Consider the following 14,596-nt stretch of genomic DNA (forward strand, 5'->3'; position numbering starts at 1 on the left):
AGTGCCGCTTACACAAAATGCCTACTGTAGTAGTGCGGCTTACACAAAATGCTACCTGTAATATTGCCGCTTACACAAAATGCATCCTGTAATAGTGCCGCTTACACAAAATGCCCCCTGTATTATTGCCGCTTACACAAAATGCTTTCTTAATAGTGCAGCTTGCACAAAATGCCCCCTTAGTGATGCCGCTTACACAAAATCTCCCCTGTACTAGTGCCGCTTACAGAGAATTCCTCCGCCGTTTACACAAAATGCCCCCTGTAATAGTGCCGCTTACACAAAATGCCTTCTTAGTAGTGCTGCTTACACAAAATGCCCCCTGTAGTAGTGCCGCTTACACAAGATGCCTTCTTAGTAGTGCTGCTTACCGAAAATGCCCCCTGTAATAGTGCCGCTTACTCAAAATACCTTCTTAGTAGTGCTGCTTACACAAAATCCCCTCTGTAATAGTGCTGCTGACACAAAATGCCTCTTGTTAGTGCCGCTTAAACAAAATCCCCCCTGTACTAGTGCCGCTTACACAAAATGCCATCTTAGTAGTTCCGCTTACAGAAAAATCCACCCTGTACTAGTACCGGTTACACAAAATGTCCCCTGTAATAGTGCCACTTACACAAAATCCCCTCTGTAGTAGTGCTGCTTACACAAATCCCCCCTGTATTAGTGTTGCTTACACAAAATGCCCTCTGTAGTGGTGCCACTTATTCAAAATGTACTCTTAGTAGAGCCGCTTACAGGAAAATCCCCCCTGTACTAGAACCGTTTACACAAAATGCCCCCTGTAGTAGTTCCACTTACACAAAATGCCCCCTGTAATAGTGCCACTTACACAAAATGCCCCCTGTAATAGTGCCACTTACACAAAATGCCCCCTGTAGTAGTGCTGCTTACACAAAATGCCCCCTGTAGTAGTGCTGCTTACACAAAATGCCCCCTGTAGTAGTGCTGCTTACACAAAATGCCTTCTTAGTAGTGCCACTTACACAAAATCCCCCTGTAGTAATGCTGCTTACACAAAATGACCCCCTGTAGTAGTGTCGCATACACAAACTGCTATCTTAGTAATACCGCTTACACAAAATCCCCCCTGTAGTAGTGCCACTTACACAAAATGCCCCCGTTAGTAGTGCCACTTACACAAAATGCCCCCTGTAATAGTGCCACTTACACAAAATGCCCCTTGTAGTAGTGTTGCATACACAAAATGCTATCTTAGTAATACCGCTTACACAAAATCCCCCCTGTAGTAGTGCCACTTACACAAAATGCCTCCTGTAATAGTGCTGCTTACACAAAATGCCCCCTGTAATAGTGCCAATTACACAAAATGCCCCTGTAATAGTGCCACTTACACAAAATGCCACCTGTAATAGTGGCACTTACACAAAATGCCCCCTGTAATAGTGCCAATTACACAAAATGCCCCTGTAATAGTGTCACTTACACAAAATGCCCCAGTAATAGTGTCACTTACACAAAATGCCCCTGTAATAGTGTCACTTACACAAAATGCCCGCTGTAATAGTGTCACTTACACAAAATGCCCCCTGTAATAGTGGCACTTACACAAAATGCCCCCTGTAATAGTGCCAATTACACAAAATGCCCCTGTAATAGTGTCACTTACACAAAATGCCCCTGTAATAGTGTCACTTACACAAAATGCCCCCTGTAATAGTGGCACTTACACAAAATGACCCCTGTAATAGTGCCAATTACACAAAATGCCCCTGTAATAGTGTCACTTACACAAAATGCCCCTGTAATAGTGTCACTTACACAAAATGCCCCTGTAATAGTGGCACTTACACAAAATGTCCCCTGTAATAGTGCCATTTACACAAAATCCCCTCTGTAGTAGTGCTGCTTACACAAATCCCCCCTGTATTAGTGTTGCTTACACAAAATGCCCTCTGTAGTGGTGCCACTTATACAAAATGTACTCTTAGTAGTGCCGCTTACAGGAAAATCCCCCCTGTACTAGTACTGTTTACACAAAATGCCCCCTGTAGTAGTTCCACTTACACAAAATGCCCCCTGTAATAGTGCCACTTACACAAAATGCCCCCTGTAATAGTGCCACTTACACAAAATGCCCCCTGTAGTAGTGCTGCTTACACAAAATGCCCCCTGTAGTAGTGCTGCTTACACAAAATGCCCCCTGTAGTAGTGCTGCTTACACAAAATGCCTTCTTAGTAGTGCCACTTACACAAAATGCCCCCTGTAGTAGTGCCGCTTACACAAAATGCCCCCTGTAATAGTGCCAATTACACAAAATGCCCCTGTAATAGTGTCACTTACACAAAATGCCCCCTGTAATAGTGTCACTTACACAAAATGCCCCCTGTAATAGTGCCAATTACACAAAATGCCCCCTGTAATAGTGGCACTTACACAAAATGCCCCCTGTAATAGTGCCAATTACACAAAATGCCCCTGTAATAGTGTCACTTACACAAAATGCCCCTGTAATAGTGTCACTTACACAAAATGCCCCCTGTAATAGTGGCACTTACACAAAATGCCCCCTGTAATAGTGGCACTTACACAAAATGCCCCCTGTAATAGTGCCAATTACACAAAATGCCCCTGTAATAGTGTCACTTACACAAAATGCCCCTGTAATAGTGTCACTTATACAAAATGCCCCTGTAATAGTGGCACTTACACAAAATGTCCCCTGTAATAGTGCCATTTACACAAAATCCCCTCTGTAGTAGTGCTGCTTACACAAATCCCCCCTGTATTAGTGTTGCTTACACAAAATGCCCTCTGTAGTGGTGCCACTTATACAAAATGTACTCTTAGTAGAGCCGCTTACAGGAAAATCCCCCCTGTACTAGTACCGTTTACACAAAATGCCGCCTGTAGTAGTTCCACTTACACAAAATGCCCCCTGTAATAGTGCCACTTACACAAAATGCCCCCTGTAATAGTGCCGCTTACACAAAATGCCCCCTGTAGTAGTGCCACTTACACAAAATGCCCCCTGTAGTAGTGCTGCTTACACAAAATGCCCCCTGTAGTAGTGCTGCTTACACAAAATGCCTTCTTAGTAGTGCCACTTACACAAAATCCCCCTGTAGTAATGCTGCTTACACAAAATGACCCCCTGTAGTAGTGTTGCATACACAAACTGCTATCTTAGTAATACCGCTTACACAAAATCCCCCCTGTAGTAGTGCCACTTACACAAAATGCCCCCTTTAGTAGTGCCACTTACACAAAATGCCCCCTGTAATAGTGCCACTTACACAAAATGCCCCTTGTAGTAGTGTTGCATACACAAAATGCTATCTTAGTGTAACACGAATGTTATTTCTTATTGTCTGTTTAGCAGTAAATTAATATAGTTATTGATAAATATTAAAAAAAGAAAAGACAATAGGTCTGAGGTATATATATATTTATTGTGTTATAATACAGTGCATCATAATTATACGTGATGTAAATATATAAATATATGAAATAGATATTGTTGTTTATATATGTAAATAGTATTGATAAATAATTGGTGCAGTTGGGCCATATATTGTGGATGTAGTCAGCTGACATGTATACTTTAATATAGATTAGTATATGTATTTCAATGTGGGCTCGAGATATTGTGGCTGGCAATAGCCTGCAGGGCAGTGAAGGCGGCAAAAAGGGTCTCTAGCTGTGATCGCGTGCTGCAGGAGTAATAACCTGCCGGGCGGGAACGGCGGGTCCGCGAGCAGAGAGCAGGGCTGACCGCGAGGCTAAGGGAAAGATGGATGGGGATTGGCGGCAGCAGGGGGGATCGCGCGGCTCCGGCGGGAAGCGGGAGGCACGAGCCGAGGGTCTGGGGAACATAAATAGAGCTCCCCGCCGGCAGACAGGCAGATTGCTGTTCCCCTGTGAGTGCACACGTCTGGATCTCCCATGCCACAGACAGAGAGTGGTTGGCGGAGTCCAGATGATGTAGCCAGGACAGGATAGACGGAGGAGGACGGAAAAGCAGCGGGGCGGGTACAAGCAATAGTACTCACCGCTGTGCCGCTGCGACCTGACGTGCAGGCGGTGATCGGGCAGCATAAAGGTGCGCACAGCAGCGGCAGCTGAGTGATCCCTGAGGCGGCAAGTACCGAAGCATCCCAGCGGCTGGTCGGCGCCTGCTAAGTGACGGAGGCGCATAGCAACCCGAGACGCCATTCTGGTTGGTAGAGGGGGAAGCCGATGCCAGGGACACCCATTGGGACATCAGCCCTGCCTACCACTGCATCATAGACTCGAAGGAGGAGTCGGGGGAGCGATCAGCTGCAGTTCAACGAAACGAGTGAGTGTACCACCCTGCACCTCTCACACACCTATGCACTAGAAATCCACGGTTAGGCAATCTTATCAGAACGTGCAGTAGCGAGAATATATATATATATGTACAGTAAACCCTTATGAAAGACGCAGAGTTCTGAAAGACTCAGGAGGAGAGGGTACCAGTGCACTGTAATTAACCCCAGCTTGAACTCATTAAGGGTCTGCATTATAGAGTGGATAAAAAATACAGAAAAGGGGGCCCTAAGTCACCCCTCACATTTATGAATTTATGGGACTGCCTCAATGAATTTAAAGGGTGGAGTACGGAGATTGGACAGCTATTACTCCTGAGTGACATTTAGGGATCAGACAGTATAAACTGTATACATATATGATTTATTCGTATGCTATTGGACAGTGGCAATAGCTTAATAGATCAGCAGGAAGAGTGAAGAGGAAAAGACTAATTTATCTAAACTGAGACAGAACTGTATCGCTTATTATAGATATACAGTCATAAAGTCCACAGGTAGAGATAACAACTTCATAAATGGCATGGTGTCACTAAAGGGAACCTAGCAGTAACAAGAACAGCCAGGAAATGTGCAGTTACAATATATCCACTTACAGTGTTGTGAATAATCGAAACATTACTACAGCTACAGTCAATACGGATACAATATTTAAATACTAGTTGACAGCCTACATAAAGCTTCAGGAGGAAGAGATACCATTGTAGCAGTGAGCAGGCTATTTCATGCAGGCTGTTTAAGATACATTATCTGCTAGTTAGAATGAGGAGAAACTACCACAATTAAGGAGGAGGAACTTTTACTACTTATACAACTCCTTTTATGACTGAGTATTGTTGTGGAATTTAACCTAGGCAGAAGTGAAGGGCTTTCTGCCCATTTAATTTTGAATGTTATGCCAGGATTTAGCTAGTGTACACTAGTGTAACGGTCCAGACACTGCATTTAATTTTATGAGTACCCGGGTCACTCTTATACTCATTTTACGGTATTTTTTGTATATTGCATGCAAACTAATTTGTATAGGCTAAGAACAGAGTTTAATGAGACATAATTGAAATTGTAATTTGTTCTACTGTATAAGTAAGAAATGCTGAGTATTTAAAATACTCTTTTGTGACCAATAAATGTATGTACTTATACTTACCATATATGTTACTGTGAGTCGGAATTTCGTCCGGAGATCCTGAAGTTACAACCGAAGAAAAGGTATATTATACTGAAATGACTGTGACCATACATACACTATTGATACATTTGGGATAGAGTTGTAATTAATATTCATTAAAGTAAGGCTTACCCAGGCAAGCCATAAAATATTAGCTTGGGTGGAGGCACATATGTATTAGGTACCCCTGGGTGGTGAGAGAGGGGTTACATTAGTAATACCGCTTACACAAAATCCCCCCTGTAGTAGTGCCACTTACACAAAATGCCTCCTGTAATAGTGCTGCTTACACAAAATGCCCCTGTAATAGTGCCAATTACACAAAATGCCCCCTGTAATAGTGGCACTTACACAAAATGCCCCCTGTAATAGTGTCACTTACACAAAATGCCCCCTGTAATAGTGCCGCTTACACAAAATGCCCCCTGTAGTAGTGCCACTTACACAAAATGCCCCCTGTAGTAGTGCTGCTTACACAAAATGCCCCCTGTAGTAGTGCTGCTTACACAAAATGCCTTCTTAGTAGTGCCACTTACACAAAATCCCCCTGTAGTAATGCTGCTTACACAAAATGACCCCCTGTAGTAGTGTTGCATACACAAACTGCTATCTTAGTAATACCGCTTACACAAAATCCCCCCTGTAGTAGTGCCACTTACACAAAATGCCCCCTTTAGTAGTGCCACTTACACAAAATGCCCCCTGTAATAGTGCCACTTACACAAAATGCCCCTTGTAGTAGTGTTGCATACACAAAATGCTATCTTAGTAATACCGCTTACACAAAATCCCCCCTGTAATAGTGTCACTTACACAAAATGCATCCTGTAATAGTGCTGCTAGTGCTTACACAAAATGCCATCTGTAGTAGTGCTGCTTACACAAAATGCCCCTGTAATAGTGTCACTTACACAAAATGCATCCTGTAATAGTGCTGCTAGTGCTTACACAAAATGCCCCCTGTAGTAGTGCTGCTTGCACAAAATGCCCCCTGTAGTAGTGCTGCTTACACAAAATGCCCCCTGTAGTAGTGCTGCTTACACAAAATGCTTTCTTCGTAGTTCCACTTACACAAAATCCACCTGTACTAGTGCTGCTTACACAAAATCCCCACTTTACTAGTGACATTACACAAAATGCCCACTGTAATAGTGCCGTCGCTTACACACATTATGCCCTCACAGTCACACAGACACAGACACACACACACACACACACACACACACACACACACACACACACATATGCACACACTCAGACACTTTCTCAAGCTCACTCACTCTCTTACCTTCTTAGCAAAGGAAGTATGGCTGGCTGGAGCTGCCCATCCTCCTTCTCCTGTTCACCATGATCAGCCTGGTCCTGTGTAGCTCCTCCCCCATTCCATGTAGCCCCACCCCCTTTTTGAGTCTTCCTGCACAATGCAGATTGCGCGCTGTCACACAGCCAGTGATGGGGAGAGGACACTTAAAGCTGCCGGCGCCGTTGCCTGTCATACAGTGTGACAGGTGCAGCAACCGGCAACAGCATGGTGGACAGGCGGAGCATCAGCGGGTATGTAGAGAGCGCCTCTCTAGCCTGACACCCACCTGCACTGCATCCCTTTGCTGAGCGGGTGGCGCCATTCCTGTATGCCGGAGAACTTCTAAACTTCAGCTCATGTTCATTTTTATAACCCACAGAAATCATCACTAATAAGGCAGAGACAAATAATGCTGATTATATATCCGACCACTGATAATTACAGCAATAGTCACCTACTACAGGCAGTGGAAGCTCATATACACCTCAGAAGAGAGTATGCAATACAATGATACTACTGATGGCGATGCGCTCTGTTACCTGTACACCCTCGTGCAATCAAAACACTTTTACAATTTTACAATTATTGAAAGTTTAATTGATGACTATCACCATAAAAAGGTACAAAATGCTCCGTATAATTAGTCAGTAACATGAAAGACAATTACCGTATCATATATAAAGTATGTGCATTTATATGCGTACACTCTCGGGGTCCTGGCGATGCTGAGCTGCCCCCCGTAGACTGTCTGGTTGTACTGCTGAGGGCTGCACATAATGTTACAGTTCAGCACCCGGCTCCGGCCACTGAGGAGAAGTCGGCATTTAATGTCAGCCACACCCCCTTTGTGGCACCGCTGTCTATAGTGAATGTGTGTAAGTGCAGTCTTACGTTCTGCTCCACTGATTATGGGGCATAAGTGTGACCTACTGTCCAGAGGATAAAGCGTGCGAGCCACAGAGATGTAAGTGTACAGAGATAAGAGGTAAGTATAACCTCAGTCATTAATGTGTTTCCCCCGATACAAGAGCTTTGTCAGAGAGTGATTCAGCTGTGGTCTCCTGCATGTAAATACTCACTTCTCCAAATATCCTTCTGTTTATTCAATTATTTCACACCAGTGTTCCCACGTGTGTCAGGTAACGCACCGTTCCAGTGAATTAGTGTCAATCTATACAAGTGCATGTCCATTTACACAAGAGCGTATATACTGTATACACTACAGTAAAAAGAAATAGTAACAACCAAACAGGTCACAGGCGCTTCAAATTCGTGAGTAATTTATCATAAAAATTACCCAAACCGGTGTGACAATATTCAGAGGTCACTTTGAAAGATAACATAGAAACACAAACATAGTGTAAAGCTGTTAAAATAGACTTGTACCCAGACTCGTACTCTACCTAATTGGTAGCCATATATCGCCTTATGAGGGAGAGGGCCAACAGTGTGGTTTGTCCCAATCCTTCCTGACTTCTGCGAATGGAGATCTTTTCCAAAAGACGTATTCACAGTGTTCATGTAATCAGAAGAAAACTCCAAATAGTGTAATACTATTTTTATTCAAACAAGACAGACAAGTATGCAGTTTAGCAGACATATGAACTCTCACCAAGAGTTATGATCTACAGATGACAGTAGACACAATCGCATTAAATGATTCCAACCAGGTGTCCCCAGGAGTCGTCATAAGCAACCAGTCAAGAAGTCCACGTGTCCTCGCGTTACCTCCACTTACTCTCATAACACTTGGTGAGAGTCCATATGTCTGCTAAACTACATACTTGTCTGTCTTGTTTGAATGAACACTGTGGATACGTCTTTTGGAAAAACCACATTGTTGGCCCGCTCCCTCATAAGGCGATATATATCTACCGATTAGGTAGACTACAAGTCTGGGTACAAGTCTATTTTAAATCCTTTTGCATTGTATATTGTGATTTTGTACAAAGAGGAAAAGTAGCAGGTGCACAATCTCACACTAGCTCTACCTGTAGTAACCAGAGGCATTTAGCATATTCCTGGCCAGGGCTATGAGCTTACCCACCGCATCAAGGTAGCCTCTCATTGGGTAAGTCCTGCCCCCCGGACCTGAACCCCCATAGTTAGTGTTAGGGACTTACCCAATGAGAGGCTACCTTGATGCGGTGGGTAAGCTCATAGCCCTGGCCAGGAATATGCTAAATGCCTCTGGTTACTACAGGTAGAGCTAGTGTGAGATTGTGCACCTGCTACTTTTCCTCTTTGTACACTTTACTAAGTCTCAAGCAGAGTAGCACCTCACTACCTAATTAAGGTGTGCAAATTAGGGCCCTTTTCCCTATATTGTGATTTTAACAGTTTTACACTATGTTTGTGTTTCTATGTTATCTTTCAAAGTGACCATTGAATATTGTCACACCGGTTCTGGTAATTTTTATAATTAATGACTCATGAATTTGAAGCACCTGTGACCTGTTTGGTAATTACTATTTGTCTTTGCATTGTTTAAAGTGTTGGTGATGCTTATTACCATTGGGACATGGGCTGCTTAGTAGGCGCATGAATTGTGATCACACTTTGCTTATTAGTTCTACAAATACTCTCATTATGTGTAATACTATCAATATTGTATAAAAATATATCAAATATAAAACGTCTGTGTCTTTATTGTCTATTTTTCACGTGAATATAAATAGACATAAAAATGAAAAAAAAAAATAGAATAAAATAACTTCATTACCCCTATATATTATGGGAATCGAACCATAGTTCAAAGGGGATATAGTTACATTTGCCGCAGTTGGGATTCCTGTGGTCAAGATCCCGATGCCGGAATCCCGACCACTGACAATGCCATCAGCCAGAATCCCGGCTAACAGGGGCTATTCCCGCTCATGGGTGTCCACAATATCCATAGAGAGGGAATAGAACCTGTGGTGAGTGTAGGGAGCCACCTAGCCCAACAATTTATTAGTTACATTTCTAATCTGCTATAATCTCATGATCACCTTCCATAGAGATTGGCAGATTTGGTAGAATAAGTTTCTAGACATGGTAGCGTGAGCAGTAAAAAATTTAAATTATTATTTTAGTTTTTTGCTTTTTATTTTTTATAAGAGAACTATTGTTAGAACTATAGAATTTTACTTTACATTACCATAGAGACCTGAACATTCATTACTACTCAATCCATCTTCTTCTCTCTCTATTGAAAATAAAGGACATTAATATAAAAAATATACTTTATTAATATAATTGCCCTGAAGACACACTTCAGCTTCTCACCTTTCTTTTTAGTGCCACAGTTTTCTACTTCAATTACTCTGCTGCATTCTTGGCTTTCCCCTTCACTCTTTGCTGGGGAAGTAAATGCGGTCTGCAATGTGCCAACCTCTGCCGTCACTGGGCGTAAAGTTGATGTTCCAGCTGTTGTATTAGATCAATGTTATAATAAGGATCTGACTCATAACATTGGAATTTGAAAAAACATTTCACGATGGTGTCCATCAGCAATTTCAGCAGTACAGTGTTTATATTGTAATATTTTATGACCGATGGTAAAAACCTTGTTCAACTGTTCTATTAAATTTTCTGTTGAGGAAATTTTACTATTTTTATACTCGTTAGTCATTTGCTAAAAAAATATATTATATATCCAGACTAATTTTCCACACCTTAAATAACAATTGCAAAAAATAATAATGAATAATGATTGTTTTGTCTCCCATTACAAAAGATTGTGGAAAGATAATAACATTGATTGTCACTGGTTAAACCACCACTCAAGATCCTTTTATTTATTGTAAGGAAATTTAAGCAAGTTCTTTTAAAAACTTCTCGGTGAACATACCCCTAAAACTGGACTCCAAAACAAAATCACCAATTCTATCAACTAAATTTATGGGCTATTTTAGGGATATTTCTCAAAATCCAAAAACAAACACACTGCATAATCGTAAATTTTCAAGGAAAAGCATTATTACGTTTCTTTTTAAGAATATTCCTGTATTGCACCAGTAATCCAGTAGTAGACTGTCATTTCTCAGTGTTAGATACCGAGGACTTGAGGTGTTTTCTTTGAATTTAGGAATGTTGATAAACTTCTGTTGAGCTTGATGATTTTGTCAAAGAAGTACTAGCTACAGATGGGTCCACATTTATCTTGACCTTTAATAGGATTAACTGAGACTGGCCAGTCGGACTTAGGGGGTCATTCCGAGTTGTTCGCTCGCTAGCTGCTTTTAGCAGCATTGCACACGCTAAGCCGCCGCCCTCTGGGAGTGTATCTTAGCTTAGCAGAATTGCGAACGAAAGATTAGCAGAATTGTGAATAGAAATTTCTTAGCAGTTTCTGAGTAGCTCCAGACCTACTCACAGATTGCGATCAGCTCAGGCCGTTTCGTTCCTGGATTGATGTAACACACACGCAGGACCAGCGCTACCCGCTCAGCGAAGGGATGCAGTGTAGGGAGGCGCTGGGACGGATAGGCGCTTCCACTGCTCTGCATCCCTTCCCTGCTGCGCCGTCCTGTCCCCCCTCCTGCTGCAGCTGATGCCAGTGCTGTGTCTGTCACTGTATGACAGGCACTGGCAGCGGGCACCTGCAGCATGATACGCCTCCTCCCTCCCCTCACCTATGCTGTGTGACAGCGCCGACAGAAGGGGGCGGAGCTTCACTGGACTGTAGGGGCGTGGCTAAACGGTCATAAGGGGGCGGAGCTACACAGACCTGGCTGCTGTACAGAGGGAGACTGGATTAGGTAAGTGGAGGGTGAGAGAGAAGTGTGTGTGTGTGTGTATATATGTGTGAAGTGTGTGTGTGTGTGTGTGTGTGTGTGTGAGGTATGTCTGTGCGCGCGCTCTATGGACGCCACTACTGGGGGGGGCATTGCGTATAAGGACGCTATTACTACAGGGGGGCATTACGTGTAACAACGCTACTACTGGGGGGGGGCATTACATGTAAGGACGCTACTACTACTGGGGGGGCATTATGTATAAGGACGCTACTACTACTGTGGGTGCATTATGTATAAGGAAGCTACTACTACTCGGGGGGCATTATGTATTAGGATGCTACTACTACTGGGGTGCATTACATATAAGGACGCTACTACTATGGGTGGGGCATTACGTATAAGGACGCTACTACTACAGGTGGGGCATTACGTATAAGATGAATAAGATTGTGCTACATTGTGGCATAATTTTAAATGGGGGTACTACTGTGTGGCCATGCCCCTTACTTGTGAGACCACACCCCTTTTCCCAGAGCACGCCAAAGGAATATGGGAGGGCGCAAATTTATAGTTTGCAGGGGGGCGCCGAACACCCTAGCACCGGCCCTGCACACACGCCCAGCGTTCGGCCAGCCACTCCCCTGTTTCTCCATACACTCCCACGTTTTTCCGCACACTCCCAGAAAACGGACAGTTTCCGCCCAGAAGCACCCACTTCCTGTCAATCACACTCCGATCACTTCAACTATGAAAATTCTTTGTCCGGACGTGAGTAAATCTACTAAGTTTTGTGCTAAAATACTTAGCACATGCTCACTGCGTACCATGCGCATGCGCATTTTAGCCTTAATTGCTCCGTTGCGAAAATCGGCAACAAGCGATCAACTCGGAATGACCCCCTAAATCCCCACCTTTAATGACTTAATCCCCTGCTGTATTGTTCTCTTTATTTTATTGCAGCTGAGAACAATAGATGAAGGGTTTATGCTAATAAGTCATGTTGCGACTAGGCACAGAAAACTAGTCATGATAACGGTGGACCCATCTGTATTGTAGATAAATAATTTAACAATTAGCTGAATTTCAGTACACAATATTTACTTAACCTTAGTGGTAAAAACATTAGCTAAAGTTTTTTTGGAGACTATTATGGACTGTAGTGTCTGTGGTCATGGTCTGTCAACTTGTGTAGGTTTCGGAAAATATGTGCATGGTCTTGCAATTTCTTTTGAAAATAGAAAATAAAATTTAGAGATGTTTTTAATTTTTTTTTAACAAGGGACCACATCCACAATACGTATTCCCCCTCTATTGCTGGATTTTTTCAATACTATATTTTTTCCTTTTCTCCTCAGACCTTGGAATAGGGACTAAACAAAAAAAAAAGATTAATTTATATATTGAAATTTGTTTTGAAGCCTCATACCATACCTAAATATGTTCTTAGATCCATCATGTCATTGGACTGCACTACACTCTCAATCAACACAGGAGACAGGTGATCATGTAGTCTTGATTCCTATACAAAAAAAGTTAACTTTCATCTCTGGACCTCCTCACGAGAATGTTTTGTAATTGGTCCCTTTTTTCTTGGTTATTCTTTTACAATCATTAAATCTTTTTTTGCAGTTGTCAGAAGTTTGACTTTGTGCTGCAATTGCGCTGCACTTTTCCGCAATTGCCTAACAAATTATATATTTTTCCTGCTGGTGATTGTGCTTTGTGCCCGCGAACTGAGGAGCAAATTGTACTATTCTAATAACCTGTTAAAAAGAATTTAATATTTTCTTTTCAGAAAATCTTATATTTTGTACAACACTGGGTCCTTCTTCAGCCTCTGATTGTTCACGGTCATCCTGCTGTGTAGTCCTGCTACATTAGCTAGTTGTGCATCCTCTTTGAAAAGCTTTCATATTTACAAAGATAGAATACAATGTAGTTAATATCCACCCTGTAAAATTTAAATTTTTCTCTATAATTTTAATTGAATTAGTTTAGTAACCAAGGTAATGCTGGCTTGGATGTGCCTTGGCCAGTCCTGGGAAATGTCATGAGACAGCTTATAGATGCCATGTGACACTGCCCACCACTGCGCCTGCCACACTCAAGCCAGTGTAGAAGTACAGATGTAGTCACGCTCATTTAGCCTGCAGCTTGGTGTATTCACAGCAAGAAAGGCACGACCAGTGTGCCCGTGACTAGGACGTGTGTGTGCATCTAAGTACGTGTGCCCATGGGTATTGTACTTGATCAGTCCTGGGCAATGTCACGAGACAGCCTATGTCTGCCACATGACACTGCCCAACACTGCACCTGATGTTCCTGAATTAGTTGTTAGAGACCGTGGGAGCGCACATATTGGGCATACACACTGGGCAAAATGCCCCTTATGTGGTTCCGATTCAGCATACCGGGGAAATATTGCTCCAGTTTGTACCATGCTTAAAACTATTGATTTATTGTTACACATATTCACTGAGATTGTGTTGCAGAGACTGCACAATTGTAACCAAAATAATTTGGAGACCTGTGGCAGACTACTGTGTGTTATAGATACCTAGGGGTATATTTACTAAGGTCCCAATTTTGACCGATTTTTTTTTTTTCAAAGTGTCATCTCGGGAATTTACTAAACAGAAATCTCGGCAGTGATGAGGGTATTCGTAATGTATTTCATGACAGAGTTTCAAAATACGAATGAATACACCATCGGCCAAACACGACTGTTTAGGTATTGAACACAGTAATTTACCAAAAATTTGTATTTGTAATTACCACCATGAAAGGACCATGGCGTCCGTGAAAATTAGAGATTCGTAAAAAAATATGAAAATAAAATAGACCTGCTTTTGAAAAGCGTGTTTAGATGTGTTTCATCTTAAACATAAATTGCACCAACATTTTTGGCAACATATAAACGAATATAAGCACCTGATTACAATCCCACACTCACAAATGGCTGTTGGCCTGTGTTATTGTAAAATTATGTGTTCTATCATTTTTACATGAACCAGGGCCACGAAACTGACGATGGTTAGCATGTTGAATAGGCTTTTTGGTTTATGTGGCCTATTAAGAGCCCATACAGCTGAT

This window comes from Pseudophryne corroboree, chromosome 7 (genome assembly GCF_028390025.1).
Source record: "Pseudophryne corroboree isolate aPseCor3 chromosome 7, aPseCor3.hap2, whole genome shotgun sequence".
NCBI classification, from domain to species: domain Eukaryota; kingdom Metazoa; phylum Chordata; class Amphibia; order Anura; family Myobatrachidae; genus Pseudophryne; species Pseudophryne corroboree.